Below are 14,876 nucleotides of genomic sequence, written 5' to 3'. Positions count from 1 at the left end.
GCGGATACGGATTATCCATTGTTTAAATGTCCTGATAGTCGAAAAGGAGGCAGAGCTTCTGAGAAATGCTAGGAGCTAACTGGGCGCTAACCGTGTCATTCAAATATATTGAATGTCGCAATGTTGGCAAAGAGAGGAAGTGGCGTAAGATTTGCGCATGCGGGGTACCGATCGGGTTTCCGGTAGTGACAAGCAGGGCCGCGCTATGAATTCTGGGACACTGATTCTTCTTCGGGGTTTAACGGCACCTGGCATCCTTGTACATGCAGTGCTGCCATCTTCTGTTTCAGTCTGTTATTACACTCTTAAATCCTACTACTTATTCCTGCGTCTTTTGGGATCTTAGAAAGCTTCAAACGACGCGTCGACTATTAAATTAGTCGTCAACGATTTTGATAGTCGACGTAATCGTGACTAGTCGACTTATCGTGGCAGCCCTACTTGAAATTGATTGAAATTTCATTTTTGACTGGGTTGTTTTTGGCTTTTGTTTTATTTTATTTCATTTCATTTTTGTTGACCAATCTCAAAAACATTCTTGTTCATAAAATGTTTTTTTTCTGCAACTGTAAATCAAATTTTCCAAAGCCCTGTTTTTGAAACAGGAGAAGTGGTAGTGCTTCATATGGTTTCCATAAACTTGTTTATCGCTCTCACATTCCACTGATGCCTGCTGCCAGCTCCCACCAAGTCAGTGATAAAACGGAAAGTGAACATCAGTGGGTCTTTGAGGATGAATGCTGTCTTTAGTGATACCTTTAGTGCCACCAACAGGTCAAAGTTCTTATTTTTGAAGAAAAACAGAATGATAGAAGACTAGAGTGGAGATGAAATATGAATTACAATAACTATGGACTCCTAGAAATGTTTATTTCTCCAATAGTTTAAGTATCACAGTTTGATAAAGCTGGTAAAGTTCGTAAGAAGAGCCATTTAGAAAAACGCATAAAAGAGCCTGAAGGCAGGTTGTTAAATGAATTAAATATTGTAAAAATAAAATAAAAAAACATTAAAAGTTAAAATAACTTAAAAATTAAAAATTAATCTATTCTTTTTTTTATAAATAACTGATGAAATAAATCATTTTCATGCTTAAAATGTACGTGACCAAACAAAAGGTGCTGCAGAAGGTGGCAGGTATTCCAGTTTAAAAAGGGAAGAGAAGATGACAAGAGAAGCTAGCCGGAGAAACAAACAGTTGAAACACAAAAAGTGCACGGACAAAGAAAAATGTTCATGAAGGTAAGACGAGCAAGAAAGTCAACTGGGTCATGATTCAGCACAATTCTCAGGTTATTGTCAGTGTGCCCCAGGGCAGCTGTGGCTACAATGTAGCTTACCATCACCGGTGTGTGAATGGGTGGATGACTGAATGTAGTGTAAAGCGCTTTGGGGTCCTTAGGGACTAAGTAAGGTGCTATACAAATACAGGCCATTTACCATTTATTGGAGTGTGTGAAGTACCGAAAGGGCCCTGGCTTCTTTGTTTGTTCATGCTAAATGCTAAATGTTAGCGTGTTAGCAGTTAAAGGTTTTACTTGCTGAACAAAAGCCTGAAAGCAAAGCCTTTTGACATGACAGATTAACTGACCAAGGATGCTGTAACTATTCATTTCCTGATAACTTCACCTAAATCTCTCTGCTATGTTATTTTAAGTTAATTAAGTACATAAAATACTACATAAACTACTTTCCAAAACACGTATTGTGCAGTTTTGGAAGGTAAAATCTATTCCTTAGCAGTCATTAGCATGTTCTGTATCTTTGAGTTGTACACAGTTTCTGAACTCTATCCATATATGTTCACTTCTGGCTCCAAAAATCTACTATAGCATCAGCCCAAAACACTAAGCTTGAGACTAATGTCAAAGGAGCTACATTCAACTTTTATACACAGTCTTTGCTGCAGACGTGAGTCTTTTGATATTTGTCTTTTATCTTCAGTGCTTTTTCCTGATGCTGTTATGTGTGTAGGTTATTTTCCTTGTGTGGAGGTTGCACAGGAAAAATACCTGTCTGGTTTTATTTTCCTTTTAGAATTTATGCTGCTATTTTATTGTTTTTCATTTTAAAGTTTTAGCTGTGGGGTGGGACGGGGTTGCTCCTCTGCTTGGTGTATAGTTTAGCTAATAGAAGACTCTTTATTAATTAGAGGTCAGACTGCCTCTGGGCTTTTTTTTAATAACTTTTAGTTAATGTTGTGGGGAAGCTGGGCTTTTTGTGGTCTTGGAAACGTAACAGTGTGTATGTATGTGTGTGTATTTTGTTGTGTGTATGTGTGTTTTTGTTTCAGGAGCAAGTGTGTCTAGAAAGAGCCTAGCATTCACAAAGTGTACGATTTGATTTTTATTTTTAATTGCATATTATTAACCCAGAGGCAGCACATTTTTATTAGTGTTATTATTTATTATATCTTTCTTTTTAGTTAATTTAATGTTTGTATTCCTTTTATTCTTTGTACCAGGATTTTTTTTCCCATCACCAGTTACAAGTTCGCAGGATTATGCTTGCGTCTGTGTCTGCTAATTTGCTACATCATAATAGCTAAAGGTGAATCTTAATGTATCATTAATTAAGATCTACAGTATGGAGTCCGTGCTTGTTTGGCCACTTTGCAAACCTGTTATTCAATACAAAATGATGATTAAATTCTTATGAGATGCCACTCTTCATGTATTAAATGTCTTTTGGGGCACATTCCTACACTGTATTTCATATTTATCATATATACTGGTTTCCTGTTCTTATCTTCTTTTTTCTTTCCTGTTAATCATCAGGTAGCCTTCCGAGGTGGCCGTCCGACTGCGGTCTGGAGTGTGGGGCCTCCCTGCTGCTACGGAGTCGGGGCGGTCTGCTTCTCCCCACCGCAGGGAAAAGGGTAACACCACCTGGGTCTGGGTGCAGTTCCCCCCTCCAGGGGCAAGGGTACCTAGACCCGGTTCATAGAGTACGCTTGGGGAGTGTGATCGTGTGTACAGTGTCTCTTTAGAATCAGAATCAGAATCAGAAAGGGTTTTATTGCCAAATGTTGAGCAGGTTTACAACATTAGGAAATTGCTGCGGTGCTTTATATCTGTCTCCACGTTGGTTGAGTGTGGAGTAAGTGCATATGAGAGCATGAGGGTGGGAATGGATGTTTGTGTCTGTGTGTGCCTGTATGTCTGTGTCTATATGTCAGGTTGGGTATCAGACGCCACCTCTCTGGGGACATCTCAGGCCCTCCAAGGTTTGGAGGCCTATCTCCACCCACCACCACTTCCCCTGCCAGTGGCGGACTCCCTCAGGTGTCGGTGCGTTGGTGGTTCTTTGTGTCTGGGGATGGGCGTCCGGGTGCACACCGGCTCACTCCTTGGCGGCCGCTTATCGGGGCCTGGAGCCTGGGGCTCGCTCGGGCCACTTCGGAGGTGGGGTGCCCCCGGCCTCTCGGCCTGGGGCTCGGTCACTCAGGCACAGCTGGCTGCCGGCGGAGCTCACGGGTGCGTCACTGCAACTCCCCCTGGCTTCTGCTCCGCGGCTGCTGAGTGAGCCCTCATCTGGGACTCTCCTCAGCTCTTACTGGGACAGTGGCGCGGCTGCCCCTCTGTTGGTCTTCCTTGGTCTCTTGTGTTCTGGGGGCCTCTGGATGTCTGGAGTTTTGATCTCCTCCATACCTGCTTCATGCCCTGGAGGACGGGGCTGTGGCTCCCCACACTCCCTAGCAGATCGTTACATGGAGAAACCTTTGGAATGCAAGCATGCTGATCCACACAGGTGTACACACGGGTATTCACAGACGCGGACTACAGCTTTCTTGGCTGCTGCCTCAAAGCACATTGTGCGCTGTCTATCTTGCGTGCTGCACAATATCGTTTATTATTTAGTATCTACTGATATCTACTGCTAGCTAGTTTATTGTGATGGTGCTGTTTTTTTTATTATGTTGCTCTTTGTTGGTTGCTTTCTCTTCTGTTTTTTTTCTCCATACAGGTGACCCAGGTGTTTTGTTTTTTTGTTTGTTTGTTTGTTTGTTTTTTTCTTCCCCCCCTTCTCACCGTCTCTTCTCCCCTTTGGTTTTCTTTCTCTCCCTCTCTTTCTTTCATTCTTTCTCCCTGTCCTATCCCCCAGTCATGTCTGTCCCGTTTGTAGCAACTGAAAATAAAATAAATTCATAATTATAATAAAGGTCAATCAAATGGACCAATATGGCAAGGCCATGATGATCCACTTGGTAAAATAAATCCGCTTGGCATCCTTCTTGGCCTTAAGACAACAATTCTGATGGCTAAAGATCCAAACGGGACACGAAAAAAAAAAAAAAATCATCAGGTAGCCTAGCAATCAAAATTGTCCCCATGTAAAAGACTGAATTCTTAGTCCCACGGTCAGCTCTTTATTATCTCAAATTAATATGTGATCCTTTACTTTCGCTCCATTCTAAAGGACAAAACTCACATTTTAGCCACACAACCTGTGCAAACTGCTTGGAAGGCTTTCTCAATCTGTTTTTCTTTTGCTTTCAAATAGGCCTCTGCAAAGTTTCAATGAACTTTGCTCTTTACTCGAATAACAACAAAGAGAGTTGAGCGACTCGGAGAGGCCAAGGCATGGCAAGAGTCACACACTGCCAATAACCCATCTAACACCCACGCTGTGAACCAACTCTGAGGCTCTTTTACAAATTGACAGGCAAGGACTTCAGGAACAAAAACTACTCAAAATCAAAAGCGAAGCTGTTGCAGAATCAATACTTCACAAGACGACACCAAGACAGAGTCCGTGGGCTACATTTCTGTCTTCACCCCCAGCGCTCCAAACGCGCTTGATTATGATTTTCCATCAACAAAACATTCTAACACCTCCTCCTTGGAGACCCTGACTCACATCTCTCCTTGGAAGCTATGCAGCTCTCCAGCTATTCCAACTGATTGCAAGCACAACTTTTGATTATATCCCTACTACACAGTGTCCTCCTCTCAAGCCTGCTTAACCTGCACGTACACCATGCATGCGAGCACAAACACACACATGCACACAGCCCCTGCGAGCATAATATAATTGGACAAAGATTTGAAATAACAGCATCTCCCAGTGGAGAGAGAGTTTTTCTCCTGGCAGCAGTGAATTGATAATCCGCTTTGTAAAATACTCCTGGGGTCCTCACTCTCTTGTGGAGCTGTTGCTTGGAAGACGGGCGCAACACTCAATTCTCCATATCTCAAATCGTCTAATCCTAATTGCCCATGACTGCAGAGCCACAAAACACTAACATGCCAAAAAAAGCAATTAATTACATGACACAGGCTTTAATTCATTTGTTACTATATCCACAAATCATGAGTAGTTTGCTGCTGTGAGGATAACTTTGAAACTTTTGCTTGTTAATCTGACTTTTTTTTTTACACTCATACAGTGTAAAATGGCACTGTCAGGACAGCAAAGCTTACTTCCCTCGCCAAGTAAATTCTTGAAAACGGTTGTTATGGGGACTTCTCTCCTTAGATACCATTTTTATCAAACCAGCTTGAAGGCTGGTGATTTCATTTGACCACTCTGACAAATAAACTATACGGAGTAGCAGCAAAGAAGGATTTATCCCTAACACCTAACTGCTCACTCCTGGTGAAAGAGAAGAGAGAAGAGTGGGAGGAGGTGAAAGACCCATCCTTGGAAACGAGCCAAAAAAGGCTCTGGTTCATTTTTTTCCACAAGTGTAATTAGGTGTGCACCTGGAAAACTGCGAAAATACAAGCAACACTTCACACGCACTGAATGACAAAGGGCAGCGCAAGCTCGGAGTCGACAGCACTTGATGTTGGAGCGGCTATTGAAGAAGAGCGATAGTGAGGAAGCTTCCCCAATGGACAGTAGCCCAAAAAATGGTAATCCTTTTGCATTGTGAGATGAGATACTGTAGTTAGCCAAGTGACCTTGGCTCTGTGTGAGAAGGATATTGCCAGAGGGCTGTACGACTCATGCTGGGAGATACTGCTATTTGGCGCACAGATACTGCAGCTGAAGCCCAGCATGCATTGCACTTTCTGTGTTTAAAAAAAAACACACATTCTTGCAAGTCTTTTATTTTGCTGTTTGGTGTTGTTTACAGTACAGAATGTTTTTTTCATATATATATATAAGTATATATATATTTAATATTTCAGGGGAAATGATCATTTTTCATTGGTTATCTTTCTCTCATAGTGACAACAGACAAACTCTCTTTCCTCTCCGAGGATGTTCAAAACCAGTGTGAGCCGACCTCTTAGCCCCACATACTGAAATTAATTAACCTATACTTCATTTAACCTGCCAGACCCTGTACCAATTTCAGATGTTGAAGATTTGCCAGCAGTAGAAAATGAATTCAGTACTTGTACTTTTTTTTTCTCCTACAACTATTCTTAACCCAGCTGTACTTCTTGAGACACAGCATTAATGAGTCAAGGCAACAAAAATATATTGTCTTGGTTTCTAATCTAAGATGTCTAATGACAAAATAAAATGAAAAGGAAAATGCTGACTGTAAGCTGTTTCTCCAGCAAACACTCTTCCTAATTTAAAACTGACAGATTCAATAGAATTTAAAGCTTTTTTGAAGGCACAAATCCTGACAACATTTGAAACCACAAAATCCATCTACCATTCATTGTTAATTGAACAACTCCAGGGTAGCATTTGAGGAGAATTGTGAATGTTCACAGTATTGATTGCCCTGTACCCGGCCTTCAGAGTAACACTGGCGGCACTGCAGAGAGTGCACAAATCCAATCTTGCCGCCTTTTTTTGTAATTACCAGCTGACATTATCCCATACATTAAAATTTCATGACCTGGGGACAAAGGCATGCTGTCAATCAAAAAATGAACCAGTTAATTATTTATTTATTTATTTATTTAGTTTGTGGCTGCTTTTATGTTTTCTACTTTTGCAGTAAAGACATATAGCTTCAATTTACAGATTACTAAGGTCCTGTTTAATCAGTGATGGTCTAATTATATCTTAGCAAGCATATATAGCATATATACATTGCTTCTATTACTAGTAACAGTCTAGAGGGTTGTGTATGTTGAGGTTTTCCAAAATGGAAACAGAGAAAGTCTGGGTTAATGGTTTCAGGTGGTTTACTAACAGTAGTTGAAAAGTGAAACGCTGTAGCCTTCCAACCCTAAATGGACACTATTTTGGCCCCAGCCACCAGTCTGTCACATGGCTAACACAGAGAGCCTGATATCATTCATACATATTAATCTAAGTAAATTAACCTAATGTGAATAACTGTATGTTTTTGGACTGTAGGAGGAATACATTTAAATACATTTCATTGCAATGTTGACCCTGTGCTAACTTCCATATGACAAATAAAACTGAAGCTGAAGCTGGAGTACCCAGAAAGATCCCACGCAGGAATGGGGAGAACATGCAAACCCTGTACAGAGAAGCAATGGCCAAATGATGGCTTTAAACTCAGGATGTTCTTGATGCGAGGCAACAGTGCAAATCACCATGCCACCATGTTGCCCCACATGAATCTTGAGTGACCTATTTCAACTGATTTCTGATTTATTTTTCATTTCCACTTACTTTTTAATGCTGACTTTGACACGTGCTTTAAAAATAAACTGCATCATATTATTATTAGCTAGCTAACAACAACAGTTACAGTTTTTTTCAGGAACTGCTTAACGTTGCTAGTCATTATTTTCAGTAACTGTACATTTTGGTGACCACCCTATATAGGTTATCAAAATTCACCCAAGTGTTGCTGTATATAACTGACAACTACATGGAAAGGTAACTACTAACAGGAGTAGGCTATAAGAACTGAAAAATAGGTATTGTTTTGCAGTGGGACTAACGCGTTATTGTGTAACGCATCACAGCAACTACGTTATTATTGTGGTAACGACCATGGTAACTAGTTATTATGCCGAAATCAGGAACGCGTTAATCGTTACTGGGATTTAGATAGGGTCGTTATTCGTTACTTTGTGTGTTGCGTTTGACTTACCTCGAAATCGGAACACGGACCTGGGAATAATGTCACACTCGAGTAAACGGCGTTCTGGTTAGCCTTGTCAGAGAAGTCGGGATTCCAATATGGCCATGCCCTTGAAAACGGTTGTTTTGCTAGCCCTCTACAAAAAGAAATTACTACTAAACACATATGCAGCCATAGCTGGACTCGGTGGGCCGATGGTGTGTGTAGTTTATTTTCGTTATGCTGACTTTTTACAGTCAGTTACAATCACTCATACTGCGTACTAGCTAGCATGACGGAGTTTATATACTGCTGGGCGGGTGCTATGATGTTACTGATAGTGAACTTTATTTTATTCGTAAGGTTAGTTATAAGAGTTGCCAACCGTCCTGTAAAAAACATAATCGTCCCATATTCAGAGAAAATATTTCATATTGAGGTGAAAAGGAATGCAATTTGGCCCGTACTTCAGCTACAATGAAAAAAAGACACAAAGCTGGAGTTATTCTGTGTCTTTACGCTGCAGCTGTCTCTTCTTCTCTCATTCTCTCCCCCTCCCTCTCCTGTTGCTACTTCAATCATGAAGCTGATCAATGATCAGCTGATCGGCTTTTCTGTCCTAAGTCCCGTCTCTCTTGTTTGTTTATTTTTGTTTTCACTTTGCGCCAGAAAGAAGAAACCAGCGGAGGTCGCGTTAAACAACAGCAGCATGTTTAAGCTTGGTCAGCTGTTGTTAGAATTTATTTAACATTACCTTCTACTATCAGCTGATGTTTGCTGGAGCCAGGGCCGTAAAAGCTGCTGGTCATAATATCGGTTTGGTTTTCTGGTGAGAGGGAAACATGAAGATAAAACCAGGAGACGTCCTTACTGAATCTACGGAGCCCCGCAGGGGACATGGGAGAAAAAAAATTAAGACGGACTTTTGCGAGATCTCGCAAAACTAACTCGGGATCTCGCAAAACTTTTGCGAGATCTCGCAAAAGTCCATCTTAATTGTTTTTTTTTCTCCCATGTCTCCTGCAGGGCTCCGTATGAATCATAAGAGCTGAACAGGGGATGGAGAAACAGGTTTACCTTTTAGGTGACATGAATGAGTTGAAGGGAAGTTATGAACTGTTTCTGAGAGACAAATAACACAAAGGATCCTTTTTTTTTAATACAATAAGACAGTGTACATCACTGTCACAACAGCGTTTGTTTTCGTTCAAAGGCTTTATGGTTTTTCCTATAATGGCGGGCCGATTTTTTGTCCCAGTCCAGTATGCAGCTCATCTGCAGTCTGGTGTTACCTACATCTTCCTACACGGAAGGCAGAATTTCCGAGCTCTGAGTACAATCGAAAGCACCACAACTGCAGTTTTCCTGTTGGATGTAAAAAGCGCACATGACGCTGTGATGTAGGTTAGAATCATAGCGGCAGTTGACGACAGTCCAGGCGTGGGATTTCTCTCGTGGAAATATGCACATTATTTTTTCCCTTCTATTGGTAGGTGGCACAGTGCAGTTGTGGCAGGATAGTGCTAACACATTAAGAAGAGAATTCTGAGTAAAGCCAAAGTTACTTTCCCTAGTAACTAGTTACTTTGAAAGTAACGACTAATTTGAAGTAACTGATTTACTTTTGATAGAAGTAACTAGTAATGTAACTAAGTTACTAATTTAAAGTAACTTACCCAACACTGTAGTTTTGTATACTTAGCTTAGCATTTTCAGATAATACATTTATCGACAGCCAGAACCAAGCATACTTTTAGAGCCAGAAGCATTAGCTAAATGCACTAAGTTTGTTGGGTTCAAGGTTATTACATCATCAACATTAAATATGCAAATAACAACCAAAAAGGGGTGACAGGCAGCCCAAGATTTTTCTTTGATCAACAAACTCAAACACATGGCTACACACTTTAGGTTTCATTAGCTCTCCTATCAAGAAGGGGAAAAAAGAAATATGAGCTTTTTCTAAATTTAAAACACACCAGTGGTTAGAAGAGTGAGGCGTGTGACCACTGGAGGGTATCCACATGAATTTATACCTTCACAACTCACACCTTCAAACACAATTACCAACACACAGTCTTGTGACAGGCTGACACCCCCGGCCCTCTCTGCAGATCAGGACTGCCGATCAGCAAAGGAATTGGGACGTTAATGTTAGAGCCACATCAAAGGAAGGTCTGCATTATCCCCCCTTTAACAAAACTCATTTTCGGACCCTGAAGCTGGAGTTCAAGCTTAAGAACTAAAAGGGATATGTAGAAGCAGAATATTTTTTTATCCCCTTTCCCCAAGAGTCATATGCTCAAAAGAATAAACGACTTCAATAATAAGACTATTATTTTATTGAGTCACTCACCTTTATACAGTATGCCTAGGGAATGTAAAGCTCTAGCTATACATCTTTGTGTGTAGGTAGTTGCTATTAGCCTGTAGTTAATACATATATATGTATATAATACGCCATTTCCCTTGACTGTTAATTGATCACATTTTGGTTTTGAAATTGTATAGATTGCTGCTAGTCTTTTATTTTGCTGTTTGCAAGAATGTGTGTTTTTCCATTTAAAGTGAGTAGTAAAGCTGTCCTCAACTATCTCCTGACTGTTCAATACAATAAACATCTAAGAGAACAAACTGACTAGTTAATTAAAAATACTGTTGATTGGTGCCAAAATGAATTCTAAAATTACAAGAACAAAAAAACAATCTTGAACAGTACTACAGACTGCTTGATTTTGAGTTACATTCAAAGTAGAATGAAATAGGACTCACAGCAGATACTTCAGCTTTCCCTGCTATGATATGCCAAAATATCTGGTGTAAAAAAGGTAAATGCTCTGCACTTACATAGGGCCTTTTAACCTCACCAGTTCTAGAAAGTTCTCTAAAAAGTGGGTGTTGTGCATCCTCACACACTTACACACTAGATACTGGAAGTGCTGACCTGCTATAGGAGGTCCAGAGTCTTGCTATTTTGCAGATGGGGATGGAGCACCAATGCAATAATACATCTTAATTTACTTTTAATTATTTTTGTCTTATTAAAGAAAAAAATTACAAAGATAAATGTTCATATTACACATTGCCAAAGTTTTATATAATGAAGTCAGTATATTTAGAAACCACTGGATGATAATCGTTTATTCATATTCCCTTTGTCTCATTACATGTGAACTACAATATTAAGATTACAATGGATTTCCAAACTTGTTAAAAAAATTATTTTAATCAAGGTTGAGAAATAATTATAACTTTTCTTTCATTTGCATGACTGTGTATTACTGCTAATGTGACCAGGACCTTTTGTGTGTCTGAGGGACCAGTTCTGGCCTACGGGCCAAATGTTTGTCACCCTTGGTTAAATATTGAAGGTCAAGGAAATACAACAACCACAATGAGTATCTTCAATATTTTAAACGCAGTATTATAAGCCAGTAGATTTGGTCCTAAACCCCATGGCAACAAAGGAAACCACATCCTCCATCACAACCAGAGATGTTGCCCAGAGCAGGGAAAAAAAGACAAAAAGAGAGAGAAAAAGATATTATGGGACTCCATTCCTACTGCCCGGCTTCCAGCCTAACCACATTATCTGCACCTCCTCCCTCACTCTTCACAAACTCCATTCCCACCAGCCCCCCTGCACACACACGCTCTCTCTGCTAGAAGCCATCATTCCACCGTGTATGTTCAGCTGGCCCGTCAAGTCCCCATCTAGCCAAGTGCCCAACCATCTGTTGAGCCTAAGACAGCATGCAGCTCTGAAACCAGAAAGGAAATGTTCTATCAAATGATGAACTTATCTGCATTCAAACAGCAGCTTTCAGGGCCTCTGGGCTCAGAACTCATGCAGGGCATGCCACAGAACTACAGGCGAGGCTTCACTTATAAAAGACGTAGTCTTGGCTTTGATTAAGCAAGCAATGTGCTTCCTTTTAACCTCATGTATTTCAATTTCTAACCATTAAAATACAGTTTTTCCTTCTAGTTACACCTAATTTTTTGTATGCTTTAAAAAAAGTATCAATAACTTATTTGCCACATATTTCTTCACACTGTGAGTTCACATTGCAGGCCTTGAAATATGATTCGGCTGACTCAATGGATCTGATAAAGGTTGCTGCAAAAATAATTCCAGACACTTTCAATGAAACCCAATGACAGTAAATATTTCCTATGGCCTGAGGGTGTGAGGGTATGCAGTCACCTTAGCCAAGGGCATGAAAAACTAACAGGTCTCTGCAGGCCTGAGGCTATTATGGCTGAGTGAACTTCAGCTTGGGTGAGTTCACCCTGCTTAAACTCACTGCAGTTAAGCTACCAGTCACCTCTATTATCCTATTAGTCAGCAGCACTTACAGTACAGTATGGAAATCAGCCGTACTGGTCTTGTAAGCAAAATTCATTGGAAGCTTTCCAAAGTTTTAACCTTAAAGATTCTCGGCAGATATTAACTGGGGATGAGCTTGTCATTTACCCTTGCATTTATTTATATATTTATTTTAATAGAGGAAAAGGAATGAGTGAGAGAGAATGATGAAAAAAGACCCATAAATTGATGAAATAAATTCTTTATCACTTTATAAGCGCTTGGTGATTCCTGCGGCACCGAGCTGCGGGCTAACACCAGGACCCGGTCACGCATGCCAAAGGAAGGGAAAGGAAGAAAAAATAAAAACATCCTGATGCAAGTGTGTGCGAGTGAGGATGCTGAGGGGCGTAGCAGCGCTGTGCCCCTCATGGTCAGCGCTCAGGAATTAAAATGCATGCTCCTCACTGCCTGGGAGAGAGTAACGTGTAGCCCGTTTACGTGAGAAAACCTGTTTCCAGCCTTCCCTCCTTCACGGAAACAAACTGACCCCCCCCTTCCCCCCCAAGAAAAGCAAAAACGCACGGATGTGCCGCTTGTTCCAGGAGGGGGGGAGTAAACCTCCTCCCAGCGCTGTCACATTCAAACAGGCAACGGTGCGAGGTTGCCAGTTTGGCGCTATCCCCCCCTCTTCCTCCCTGCTCCTTTAAATTGGACCTTTGGAGCTGTAGCTTGTGGCTGATTTGCATTATTCCGTTGTTTGTGGAGCTGAAGCTGAAGCCGCCGTCACTCCGCGTGGGAATAAAGGGACTTCGCCCGCAGCTCCGGGGACTGACTTTAGGTGAGTGTGGGATCACCGCGCGTGGCTCTAACTGTGTGGACTGCGGTAATAATCACGTCCTATTCTACGTATAGCTTTTAAGCTTAGGTGCCTTACAGTGAGCGGCGCGCGTGCAGGTTTTTAAAGTATTTTAAAGTGCGGCTGAGAAGGTGTTGCGCTGCAACTTTCTGCTGCAACAAAAATAAAAAATCTGCACAATTATTCAGTTGCGCACTGAGAGAAAAGAGATGCATGCTTTCTAATGTTGAGAAAGTGTCATGCTGAAATGTGCACAGTTAGGAGAACAGTTATCAGTGGCCGTAAATCATATTTCACTCTCTTTGTGTAAATATCTCATAATAAAGGAAACAGCTCGCACTGGAGGGTCATGTTGAGAAAAACAACTTATTCTCTTTGAGGACTGGATTGGATTTCCCACATTTCTGTTCTTCGAGATTTAAGAGAAAAATGACCAAAAGGACAAACTCATCCTCTTATACTCTTATCCCATCAAAGCATCCAAAGAAGGCAGAGATATGCTGCATGGACCATTCACTGCGTTCAGGGTAACTGTTGAATATACAGTAGCAGTGCCAAAAAGGTACCAAGAGGGTCAGTACTGACTATACTGATACTTTTTACTTGTTAAGGCAGCTTATGTAGGCGAGAGCTTCGTGTCATGGGTCAGCTTTGTCAACTTTCCGTGTATTTTCAAACTGTGTGTGTTTTTGGAGACCTAGAATTTAAATGTAGCTGTTTCTAAAGTACTTATGGTTAACTGCTGTTGTTTAAATGTGCTCTAGGCTATGAATAAAATAACCATGAGAGTAAATGCAAAAACGTTTAAGGTATATGTTTAACACAATTCAGTCGGGCTATATACTGAACTTACGGGGTAGAAACAAAGTATCGATCCTATCATGCCAGTATTAGTCCGATACCAGTGTTGGTATCAATGACTGTCAATATCTACTGAAAGGGAAACAGGTCTGTGCTGAGTACATTTCAGGAGCTGTCTGGGGGATGCTGCAAGCAGCCTCATTAAGTTAAAGCAACAATGTTCGCTGTCAGAAATCCTTTCAGTTTGTTGTAAACATTAATCACTCCGGGTTCCATTGTATGCTTAATATCCCAGTGTTCATAAACTCCAGGTTTATGAGTTTTGTAATGATCTGTATTTTGCACGAGACATCACCTCATTTACTAATGAAGGCGTCTGCCAGCAGGCTGGTTCATTTTCTCCTGAAACCTCTCCTTGCCATTATAAATAATAAGCAAGTAGAACCCATTAGCTCAGCCAGTTCCTCATCATGTCTCCAATCAGACTGGATGGCGTGACCTTGGGGTGGGTGGGTGGGTGGGGGACCGTGCTGCAGCATTTAGAAAGGAGGGTGGCAGAGATGGAGATGGGTTGCTTTTGGTGGCATCCGTTATCAAGGAACCCAATTATATCAAGAAAATGTGGTTGCCATAAGCAATTGCCATTTGTTACGCCGTATAAGATAGTGGGGCTATTTGGAGAGAAATGTGTGTTATTCTGATAATATGTACTTCGGACAGCTCTGGGTGTCGGCCGTCTCATCTTAATGTGCGTCTTTTAATTTAAAAGAAAGGTATGATTCTTCAGAATGAAAAGTCCTTTGTGAGCTCCTTTCAACAACGGTGCATGGAAGAGGCAATGAGTCACAGTGAATCATGGCAGCCTCTCACCAGCTGCCAGCCAGATGAAGACACGCTGCAAGCAAAAAGTCTGACGAAACTGCAGCCGCACTCGTGTGCTGCTCTTTCTACTT

At 41.1% G+C, this 14,876-nt stretch overlaps 1 protein-coding gene across 5 annotated transcripts in view; it reads left to right on the top strand.

Moving 5' to 3' along the window:
- Window positions 1-12,627: 12,627 nt before the first annotated feature.
- The window catches only part of LOC309698352 (CMP-N-acetylneuraminate-beta-galactosamide-alpha-2,3-sialyltransferase 1-like), a 103,255-nt gene continuing 101,006 nt past the window's right edge, over window positions 12,628-14,876 (top strand). For 4 of the 5 annotated variants that reach the window (XM_082520729.1, XM_082520730.1, XM_082520728.1 and 1 more), the window contains exon 1: window positions 12,628-13,104. The gene's annotated coding sequence lies outside the window, so the exon portion shown is untranslated. The remainder of the gene's footprint in view (window positions 13,105-14,876) is intronic. The other variant, XM_082520726.1, reaches the window with a different exon arrangement.

The sequence above is a fragment of the Aulonocara stuartgranti genome (assembly GCF_965226115.1).
Source record: "Aulonocara stuartgranti genome assembly, chromosome: 22".
Classification (NCBI taxonomy): domain Eukaryota; kingdom Metazoa; phylum Chordata; class Actinopteri; order Cichliformes; family Cichlidae; genus Aulonocara; species Aulonocara stuartgranti.
Note: the sequence above shows the minus strand (reverse complement) of the source record. Positions and strands in the feature narration are given on the sequence as shown.